Consider the following 11552-nt stretch of genomic DNA (forward strand, 5'->3'; position numbering starts at 1 on the left):
GATCAATCGGAGCTCACCATTTAGACTCTTGAGGATATGTTACAGGCATGCGTTATGGGATTCCAGGGAAGTTGGGAAAATCATCTGCCACTTATAGAATTTGCTTAAAACAACAGTTTTCATGCATCAATTCAGATGGCACCATATGAAACTCTTTATGGGAGAAAGTGCAGATCATCATCATTGTGTTGGGATGAAGTTGGTGAGAATAAGTTAATTGGGCCCGAGATAATCCAAGAAATGCAAAGTCAAGTTCAGATTATAAGGAATAAAATGGCGGCAGCGCAGAGTCGTCAAAAAAGTTATGCGGATACGTAGAAAAGAGACTTATCTTTTGAGAAAGGTGATTGGGTTTATCTCAAAGTCTCCCATGAAAGGTGTTATGCATTTTGGTAAGAAAGGAAAACTTAGTCCGAGGTATGTTGGCCCTTTTCAGATTTTGGAGAAGATATGGCCCGTTGCTTATAGAGTTGCATTGTCGGATTATTTTGGAGAAATTCATGATGTATTCCATGTATCATCATTGAAGAAGAGCTTTGGACAGAAAGAGCCATGCTTCGTCAACCCAAAGTGCATTCAGCTACAACCGAATCTTACTTATGAAGTTGCCCCGACCCAGATTGTGGATTAGAAAGAGCAAAGACTGAGATCCAAGTCGGTACCTTTGGTAAAAGTGGCATGGGGAGATCCTTTAGCTCAAGATTTCTCTTGGGCGAGAGAAGCAGACATGAGAGAACAATATCCATATTTGTTTGGGTGATTAACGGTATGTTTCCTAAGCCTGCTCTTAGTCGAACCATATGACTTGCTTTAGCGTTATGTTTGACCTTGCCAATTTCGAGGATGAAATTTTATTTTAAGGGGGGAGGATGTAATACCCCATTTTTACATGAATTTTTAATGAAAGATTATTTAAATTATTATAAATAATAGTTCTCCTATTTTAAATTTAATGTGTTATTCGTTAGATTTATTTTATGATTTAAGTTGTGCAATTTATTTTAATATGCTTTCTTGTTATTAATTATTGTTTTGCATATAAATTACACTTTGCTTTAAATATTCTATTGTTGGGCTTTAAATATTTTATTCTAATAATATAGAGTTGTAGTGTTTTTATTTGGCTTTTATTATTTTTATTGTGCTTTTTTCTTCTTTCCTGGACCGTTATTTTTGGATTGGGCTTTGTTTTGTGGGATTTTCCTTTGTTTTTGGGCCCAACCAATTTTCATCTAGCCTTAGGGCTTTCTTCTTCTCTTCTTTTCCCTTATGCCGCTATCTGCTTCTTCCCCTGCAACAGACAGTTTCTTCTTCCTCTCTTGTGCTACATTTCTTCCACCATTTTCAGTCCATTAGCTTGCATTTATTTTACCTTGCATTTTGCTTCCTTCTTTGCTATAAACAGAATCCCCTCTCTTCTTTTTTTCTGCATTTTATTTCATGGATTTTTCTCCATTGTTGCATGTTTGGCCGAAGCTTTTGTGCACCTCTTTCCTATTCTTCTTTTCTTATGTATTTCTTGTTATTGTGGTGTAAAAGCCCTTGCTTTTTCTCTTGTTTCGCAACCTATTTGGCTCCCGATTTTTGTGCTCTATTTTGCCTCCAAACGTGAAGCTTGAGACTCAGTTTTCCCTCTAGTTGTCTCTATTAATTTTGTGTACTTGATTGTGGGGAAACCCTTCCATTTTTCGAGTGTTTTGGCCTCAAAACCGAGCCTTATTCTAGATCCATTTTAGTGCCCTGTTTTGTCCAAGTCGTGAGTTTCACTTCGATTTTTTTTTTTTTGGCTTGGTTATTTTACTTTGTCATGAACACCTCATTTTCCAGTCATCATCTTCCATTTTATTTCAGTAAAATCAGCCCATTTATTCCAAAAATTTCCCTTCAAAACCATCGTGTTTTCGAAACCCATTTTAGTCCCTTCAAAATCGGGAGTTCGTGTGCTCATACTTTCAAATTTTTATTTCCTTTAAAGCGTTGTAAGTATTTTCCAAATAACCTTTAAGATTTAAATATATTTTGCATTAACAATACTTTGTGATTTAGTTGGTTGTGCCAGACCGAGTCTGAGGAGTCAGGGGTCTGTTGGATTGGAGAACGAAGTTATTTGTGTGATTGGTTGATGTTCAGATTTGTTGGTTGTTGGATATTTATTTCATGTCATACATTGCATGAGGGCATGCATGTTCATGTTTGTAAAGGAAAACTGGGTTTTCATGTGAAAATGGATTTTTGGATGCGTGTGTATCACGATCCTAAGCCGAGATGGGGCATTATGTCAGTGGAGCTCCTCTAGTCACTCGGGAGCAGAATATACTGAGTGATATTTCCTGAGTTATCACTGGGAGACAACAAGCTTGGACAATCTGATAATGTTGTTGTGCTGACTCCATGACCCCTCTACTTGTGGGGGCTAGAGGATGAGTGGTCATGGTACGCACTGGGCGGGGAGCTGGGTATCGATCGTTACAAAGTCACATGCGTGGTTGTTACCTATGGTGTGGCGATGAGAGTTGGAGTGTACAGATGATCCCTAGGGAAGATCATGGTGCATATGAAAAAATTGGATATTTGGGCCATTTTCTGGAAAAATTGAGAGATTTGATTAATGGAAATATGTGAATCATTTTTTGGAAAAATGGTAGATTTTATGTTGGGCCATTTTCGAGGAAAATAATGGATGTTTTAATGGACTGGATATGTTTTTGGGCCAAAATGGGATTTTGGCTTGCATTGGGAAATATTCATTTTTGAGGAAAATGAATTTTCAGGTCTCATGCATCTTTATCATGTGCATGCATATTGTTATTGCATGAATATATTTTTATCTTGTGGGCTGTTTGGATTATTACTTACTTGCATACTGTTTCTTGGTACCATAGATTTTGATGCATATGATGAGGTTGAGCTTGAGGAGGTGGCTCTGCCGAATGAGCGATTTGGTGCCTTTTGCTTATGTTGTGAATTGTTTTCCTACTATTGAATTATGTATTTTGGATTATGATGTTGTTAGTGGATTATTGTACTATTTTTTTGGTATGCTTTTATTTAAGCGAATTTGTATTTAAAAAATTCTAGTAATTAGTTGACTGACTTTAATTATCCGCCGCGTTCTTTATGTTGTACAATTTTTGCATGTACACACACTTGGCAATAATTGTTGGGGTAACCTGTGTTGTCATCAGCCCGACGCCTCAGTTCTCGTGTTTCTGTACGTGAGAGTTGGGGCATCACCGGTGGCGTGTAGAACACTATTGGAACTCACAAAAATCTTGTTGGTGCTTGTGTAGTCTATTGGGGTTACCGAAACCGTGTCCCCTCATTTTTCTCATCCATTTTCACATCCATGTTCAATGTATCTAGATGTGATGTGTGCATGTGAGACATGTGGCATGTGGGTAGGTGAAATGGGCATGTGTCCTAGGTGTTTGCTAAGTGGCACCAATGTACTAACCAAGGTGCTTCTTCCCTAGGTTCCTGGTGATGAGCTTCTAGGGAAACAAAAGATCTTCCCTTGCCCATGTGGTGCCTCCTTTTAAACCCTAGGGTTCAACTTAGGGTTTCAATTGGCCTTGTGGGCTTTTCTTGTGGACTTCCATACCTAAAGCTCCAATATCCAAAATATAAAAATATCTCTTGGCATCCCCTATCGCCTTGCATGATCCAATAACTATACTTATCCGGTTAATAAAAATATGAATGAAGAATTGGCAAAGTCCAGGATGTCGCACATGTCCTTGTGGTGGAATTTTAGAAAATGATTTTAGGAAAAGAGATGAGAATTACTGGCCATTTTAAAACATTTTCCCTTTCCTTCCTAGGATATGAAAGAGTCTAAGTTTGAAATTTAAAATCTATTTTATAAATCTAAGAAAGAGTTTTGTAGTAGAAAACATTAAATTAAAATTTAAAGTCTATTTACACAAATAAACTTGCCTATGCTTTTGTCACTCTTCCTATTGACTGCATGTTTTGTACACCTAAGGGCTAGGTTCTTAGTGGTCTGGGTCTTCGTTTTCTTTAGCCTGCAATGACAAAGAAAAGGTTGGAAAGGGTGAACCTGGGATAGCCCGAGAAACCTCCAACGCCTAAGTCAGTAATAATCCTGTAGTGGTTCGTGAGGCAGGAAATTATCTAGTAAACAATTCTTAGTTGGGAGGATTCGATCCCTTTACCTGAAGGCTTGGGGGTCCTTATATACTTAGCCTTAAGGGTCAGAAGGCCATACCCTATGAATTGGGGGAAGGGATGTCCTCTCAGAGCTCCCTCTGCCATGCTGTCTTTAATGCGGTATGGCCCTCTGGGTTAAGTCATTAATGTGCCATGATTGTTTGGTGAACTCATTTAATGCAGCATAATCTCCTGGTGCTACTATGGAGTCCCATCTTTTCTCTCTGGTGTGTTTCCTTCTCTTTCCTCTAGTTTGGCTTCCCGGGCTCCCTGTGTAATGTCCCATCCTAACCCGAATGATCATACCCAACCTACGTAGGTTGCAAGCCTTCTTTGAGGCCAATGAGGGACTCTAGGGGCCTTCTAATGCCTAGTCTAGGCAGATCTTTGTGGGCTTCAGGCCCCTGGCAAAAATCTCCCTAATAGTTACCCTGCCAGTTCTCATCAGACTAGGCCGATGGGAATTTCTTTGCTTCTATTTAACCTTGCCACTTGTCGCTCCTACCCTACCAATTGAGTGAAGAGATTGGTGGTTTGGTTGTTCCACATGTCTGATCTCGGCTCTCCCATTGCGGTTCTCGATGTGGCTCTCGGGGGCTTAAGTCGAATGCTCAATGATGGTCATTCCATCTTTTCTATAATGATGGTTGTCAGATGTTCTCTTTCTTTCATGGTTGCGTACGTATTCTGGCTTTAAATCCTTTCCCCCCATTTTGTACTCATAATGTATTGAGAGCTAATAACTTCTGCCAAACTCTTGCTTCCTTCCGCTCATTTCCTTCGATTTGTCCTGACTTCCTCCCGTGCTCTAATCTTCGTTGGACTCTCACTATCCAAATGGCTGCCCGAAAATTTGTCAAACCTATGAGTCTTAAGTGTCACCCTGACGCTGGGTCATTGGAGCCAAGCTATACGAGACGCTTTGACATATCGTGTCCCAAACCCGATGGTTTTCAAAGCCCTAACGTCACGTGAGAGGGCTGCGGTGTTGATGGCTTAGCATCTCATGTCACCCTTTTCCCTAGCATGTTCTTATGCAAGCTGAGACAACCTTTTCCTCGCCTGGTCTGTGATGTCTTGTTTCGCCTCAGGTTGGCCCCCGCTCAACTTCATCTAAATGCCTAGCAAATCTTGATTTGTTGTTGTATTCTGTGGCGATGGGCTTTGTTGAAGTCTGACCCCAAGCACTCCAATTTAACTTATCGGGAGTTTCTCTTGACTCACAATGTGAGAGACATCTATAGCTTCAGCGGAATGAGTGCCCTTGTGGTGTTGGAGCCAAGGTATCATAAGGTTTTCAATTGGACCGGCAAATTCTTTTTTGTGTCTGGGTCGTGGGTGGGAGTTCCCGGTTGGTCAGATAGGTCCTGCTAGGTTCCCCATTAGGGCTTCATGGGGGTTGTACCCAGAGATAGGGTCGTGCACCCAATCGCTACGCCAGATGAGTTGTGTTGTATTGCAATCATTTGGGATTGGGCAACTCAACATCCTCTTCTTGTCCATTTGGAGTTTCTCCTTGGGGAGGACAACCTTGCCACCTTTCTTCCTCTGGTGGGCCATGTTGTTCCTCTGGCTCGTGGCATTTTCATCTGCCCGTCTTTTGACTCATCAAGGAAATGGGCTCTGCACTTTCCCTTTGAGGGCAAGGGGACAAAAGTCCACTCTAAGTCCAATGGGAATGACCTTGCATTCCTGAAGACTGTTGGCACTGATTGCCCTTATGTCATGGTGCCTGTACAACCCCTCACTCCTTCTTCATCTTTTACAAGGCTGATTTGGTGCCCTGGGGAGGGAGAGTTTGTGAATCCTGCTACGTCTGCCACATCACTCTCTCCAATGGCTCTAGTGGTGGAACTTGCCATGATCCATGGCCCGAGGGGCGTAGGCATTCTTGCTAAGTTGCGAGACACATCCTTGAGGGGGGAACTTGGTTCATATGCAGTTTTGGATAGGGCGCCCAGTCAAACTCATGTGGTGGAACTGCCTCCGGAGTTGAATGTGAAGATGTCTCCTTCATTAGTGTTTACTGCTGGATCCTTGGCCTAGGAGTATGCATTCAAGGCAGTTGATCGGTGCAAAAATCCATCCGTGCATCTTACTTTTTTACATTCAAAACCCAGCATAAAAACCTCGAGTTTCTCACTTCCATCAATTTCTACGTGCCAGCCAAAATCCCATGCTAATTCAAGTCTTCTCTTTTGCCAAGTCAAACTGCTAGCTTCTCCTTGTTACGTGATGCACCAATCCAAACAGCAGCTTGCTTCTCCTCACTCATGCGTGAGTGTCTCGTAAGACAAACCAACATGCGTTTGTTTCGTGCCAGCCTCCAAATGAAAAGATAAAACTGTTGGCGTCTTAGGTATGTGCCAAGTCAAACCTAAAAGGGCCTGCAATGTTAAATTTGTTCTGCATCATGTGTCTTGCTCCAGCATTCAAAACTCTTCTAAAGCCAAACTGAAACTCTCTCTTCAAAGTGCCAAACTCTTCATTACTTTTGGTCCCTTAAGCCACTGTGCCAAAACCAATGCTCAGCTTCTAAAATCCAAATTGCCAGCTTCTAAAGATAAAATAATTCAAATCTGAAATAAAACTTAACGACAACCATGAAGCCTAAAACTGACAAAAATAAATAAAATTATACTAAAGTTTAAAGTTAAGAAGTAATAAAATATAGGTAATCATGCAAGTTAATAGCAATCTTGGATCATCTCGTGGTGGATTTGGAGTCCGTTGAAGAGGGTACTTCTGCCCAAAAGATCTCCTCAAGAAGGAGCAACCACGGGTGACGCTTCACCTGTTGTTACGGCTGTTGGGCTATCGGCGGACACAACCATTGGCACTATTGAAGACAATCAGTTGGTGGCCAAGCCGGCTGTCCCTATCTTGCCAAGTCCTAGGAATACCATAGTGGTTGAGCCTACTGTCCCTACCTCACTGAGAAGGTTGCGGTGGTCCTTGGAGATTTCAGGAAGGGAAGCAGGCGTGGCCTTGGTAGTGAGGAGGGGTTGCCATCTCTCACATTCGCCCTTTATTGATGTTCGTGGGCACTCCCACTTCTTCTAGCCATAAGTTGAGTGAGGTGGTCCCAAGCGAATCTAGGGGAGGTGAGGCTGACCCACAGAGAATGAAATGCTGAGAGGCCTTAGGGATTTCGACATCTAGTGGGTCAAGATGCTAGAGGAGGAGTGCTCAACCTTGTCTACCATTGCATAGGACCGAGGGGCCTTACTGTCCACAGCCAGGATTTGCGAGGATGAGGTGACAACCAAGTTGGAAACTAGGACCTGCGAAGTGACTTGTTGTAGGTGAAAGATGTCACCACTCGCTCAAGTGAACAGTTGGGGAGGGCACTCTTTGTTCGAGATGATGCTTGGACTCATGGGTACCTTGAGGGCCTTAAGAGGATGAGCAACTATGTCATCTTAAACCCTCATGAAAGTTTCAAGGCATTGGAAGTGCACTTGAGGGCTATTGAATTCAGAAATCTCCGGCCTAATCTAGCCCCTCTTAATCATACCGTTGAGATTATGTGGGCTATGATTCCAGATGCGTTCCTTCCTAAGGATGATGATCCTCCTGACCATCCTTTCGAGGATGACACTGGTGCCAACTGAGGGGGAGGTAGCCTTGAAGAGGCTGGGGTAGACTCCACTGAGCTTAGAGTGGGGTCGAGTTCTCTAGAGGTGGGCCATACTAGCCTTGAGGGGGACCCTGGGGCTTCCCGCGAATGATCCCACTTGCTACTATTGTTTCTTCTTTTTCTTCTCTCTTTTTTTTTAGAGACCGAATACATCTTAACGTCATGATTGTTCCCTTGCATCTTTGGTTTCTTCTTTACATGGTTTGTTTGTCTGCCATCCCTTCGGTTTCCCTTCTATACAGTGGCTTTTGGCTTCCCAATGAGATTGATTCAGTAGCCGATGTTCCATCCATGAATCTGCATGGATCTTGGGTAGTTGGCCATTAATGTATATCTATTAGTCTCACGACATTGATGGCATTAGATAACGCTCTCCAAGTGCACGACGGCATTCTTGCAGGGCCTTTCACTAGATTCGTGCTAGATTTGATAAGGCTCTGGGAGGCATATGTTTTCTGAATCTCGAGGAACGAATTGTCACTTAATGAGTGTATGAAAGTGCACTCTAAATGCCCTGTTAGTGGAGTAAAATGATAAAATGTGAATAGAAATCATAGAAATTAATGTGTATTTTTGAATTGAGTTTCTATTTACTCTGGAATACTCCTAATCAAATTTTTATGTTTAATTTTAGAGTCTATAAAAGAGCAAGTCAAAACCCAGTCAAATTCAAAGAAGGACTTTCATGGGGTTTGAGAGCAATTTAGCTCAAGAAAAAAAGACAAAAAATCACAAAAGGAAACTACAAGAAGTCCAAGTCCGAAATTTGCTAGGAGACAGCTGGGACATAATTTAGTATTTCGATTGTAAAATTCTACTCACATATCATATTGATGTGATTCTTGATGCTTTGGAAAGCTATCTTAAAGGACTAGAAATCTATGTCTAATAATGATTTCTAAATTCAAACTCTTGAAGCATATATAGGGCTACCAAGCTGAGTCCTAAAAGTTAGGCAATTTTTCAAACGGAAATTAGGAAAACATTAGGGTTTCTTTCCTATCCTATATAAGCATATCATTAGCACGAAATGGAGAAGGAGGAGAGTCATAAGAGGCAAATCTAAATGGAAGAGAAAATCATTTTATTTTTGTACTTTTTGAGTTCTCCTATGGAGAACTAATTCTAGGGTAAAGCTTAGGGCATAAATTGATTGGTGAAAATACTTTGACTTTATTTCAATTCATAGATTAAGCTTTATTATTTAAGATTCTAGGATTCGATTCTCTATTTATTTTGGATATTATAAGTTTGAGACAATGATATTAAATCTTGCTATGCTTTAATTTGGTTGAGCTATAGGATTATGAATATATATTTGTGACTTAAACATGTTTTTCATGCCTTTGATGTGATCTTTTGCTGCACTATTGTTTGTGAACATAGGGTTATCTTTAGATCTGATATTTCTTTTTATACATGAAAGCTTTGGTTTGTTAAGGGGGAATAGATTCTAGAATTAAATTTGAGAAAATAAACACATATAATGTCATATCTTCCTATTAGCAATTTGGTGCTATAATTCTTAATTATGTATATAGTTTGGATTGAAAAAGGTAGAGTATTGGATCCGATTTATGGAACCCCGAAGCTTTACTTAAGTTTTTATCCATGCCCTAATCTCATTTTAATTACTTGCTTTAGGTAGAATTTTCATATTCTTGTCATATTGTCATTTAATCTTGTTCTTTAACTTTGCATCTTGTAACGTTTCTTCAGACTCCCTATTGATCGACACCCTAAACTATACTATATCGATCATGTAATAGTTTGGGCATAATCAAATTTTGGCACTATTGCTAGGGAGTACGGTGTAGTAATCAATACAAGGCAAAATTTACTCTAACAGCGTGTAAAGAATGCAACTTCATTCCCTCTTTTAGATTGCTGCATTATTTCTTTTTTCTTTTTATTTTAGTAGTGTTCTTTTAGAATTTTTTTACCTTGCATGCACAAATATAGAGACACCTTGGATAGGTTAGCTTGTATGTCAGTGCTAGAGTCAGAATCAATTTTTTTTTCAAATCCTTTATTTGACAATCGATCTAATCTTGAAAAAATGAGTGTCCACGAAGATCAACCTAGGACTCTATATGAGTACCTTCACCCTACACGCATAGCACACCATCATGCATTATATTTCCACCTAATATTCCTCCAATGGATTTTAAACCAGGTATGATTAAACTTCTCCCTACTTCTCATGGTTTGGAGAGTGAAAATCCATATGTGCATATTAGGAAGGTTGAAGAGGTTGTTGCTACATTTCATGATCAACCTGGTACTATAGATACTGTTTGACTTAAGTTCTTTCCTTTCTCACCAAATGATAAGGCGAAGAGTTGGATGTATTCATTGAGACCATGTTCTGACTGAGATGACCCAATTTTTTTTCAATAAATACTTCCCTCATCATAAGACAAATGATTTGAAAAGGCAAATTTCAACTTTTACACAAAAGGATAGTGAGACTTTGTATTAAGCATGGGAATGTTTTAAAGAGTTACTTAGCTTGTGTCCCCATCATGGTTATGAAAGCTGGCTTCTGGTTAGCTATTTTTATGAAGGTCTTACTCTTAGGGAGCGTCAATTTGTAGAAATGATGTATAATGGTGAGTTTTTGTAGAAGGGCCTGGATGAGACAATAGAGTATTTGAATGAATTTGCAAAAAAAGCTCACACTTGGATAGGACCAAATGCTTTTGATAGTACCAATCGAGCATGCTCCAATCAAACTCATTCTAATGGAGTCATCTATCATCTCAGAGAAGAAGATAACTTAAAGACAAAGATGAAGGGCCTAACTAGAGAGTTCGAGGCATTGAAGTTGAAGAAAACTATGGCAGCTCGTATTATTCCCCAAGTTGATGCCTCTAAACTTTGTTTTGTTTGTTAGGGAGTAGATCATCATGCACAAGATTTCCTAATACTTGTTGAGATGAGAGTAGTGTATGAGGAACATTGCAATTCTCTTGATATGTATAAAAAGCCAATGTCACTCTACTCAGATACATACAATCCTAATTGAAGAAATCACCCAAACTTCAGCTGGAAATCTTAAAACTAGCAACCTGTACAGCCACCTAGAGCTTACCCTAAACAGTATCATGCATCATCTTTTTCTAGGAACCCCTTAGAAGATACTTTACATGCTTTTATTAAGGCACAAGGTCAAACTAATAAAAAGTTTGATTCTTTACTTATGCAGGTTGTTGAAGAAAACAATGAGGTAAAAAGTCATGTATCCAAGTTGATGACTTCGTTAAGTGTGAATGAGTGTGGTAAGTTCCCTTCCCTCAACCCATGCCCCAAGGTCAACATATGGTGCAAGAAAATTTGAGGGATGTTAATGCCATTATGACATGAAGTGGTAAGTCCTTACTCATCCCAACAACTAATAAGCCTGAGGATGTTGAAGAGAAACAAAGCAATGGTAGTACCGAGTTGCCCAATAAAGTGCGGTAATCAAGAGCCTAGTTAAGGTACCATTTCCTCAGGTTTTAAAATTTGGTATATGAACTTTAAAATCTAGTAATAAATCTTGGAGAACCTTAAGCAAGTAAAGATTAACCTTCCTCTTTTGTATGTTATTAAACATGTTCCTACTTATGCAAAAGTTCTAAAATATTTGTTTACAATTAAGAGGAAGCACCATGTTAAGAAGACATCATTTCTAACAGAGCAAGTTAGTGCTCTAATTGAGCAGTGAATTCCTCCTAAGTACAAGAATCTTGGTTGACCA

The 11552-nt window shown here is 39.9% G+C and overlaps 1 non-coding gene across 1 annotated transcript; it reads right to left on the reverse strand.

The window, feature by feature from the left end:
• Positions 1-10234: 10234 nt before the first annotated feature.
• On the reverse strand, positions 10235-10342 carry LOC122297945. The gene has a single exon (XR_006239007.1). It is a non-coding gene; the product is annotated as a small nucleolar RNA R71 (small nucleolar RNA).
• Positions 10343-11552: the final 1210 nt, after the last annotated feature.

Source organism: Carya illinoinensis, chromosome 15 (assembly GCF_018687715.1).
Source record: "Carya illinoinensis cultivar Pawnee chromosome 15, C.illinoinensisPawnee_v1, whole genome shotgun sequence".
NCBI classification, from domain to species: domain Eukaryota; kingdom Viridiplantae; phylum Streptophyta; class Magnoliopsida; order Fagales; family Juglandaceae; genus Carya; species Carya illinoinensis.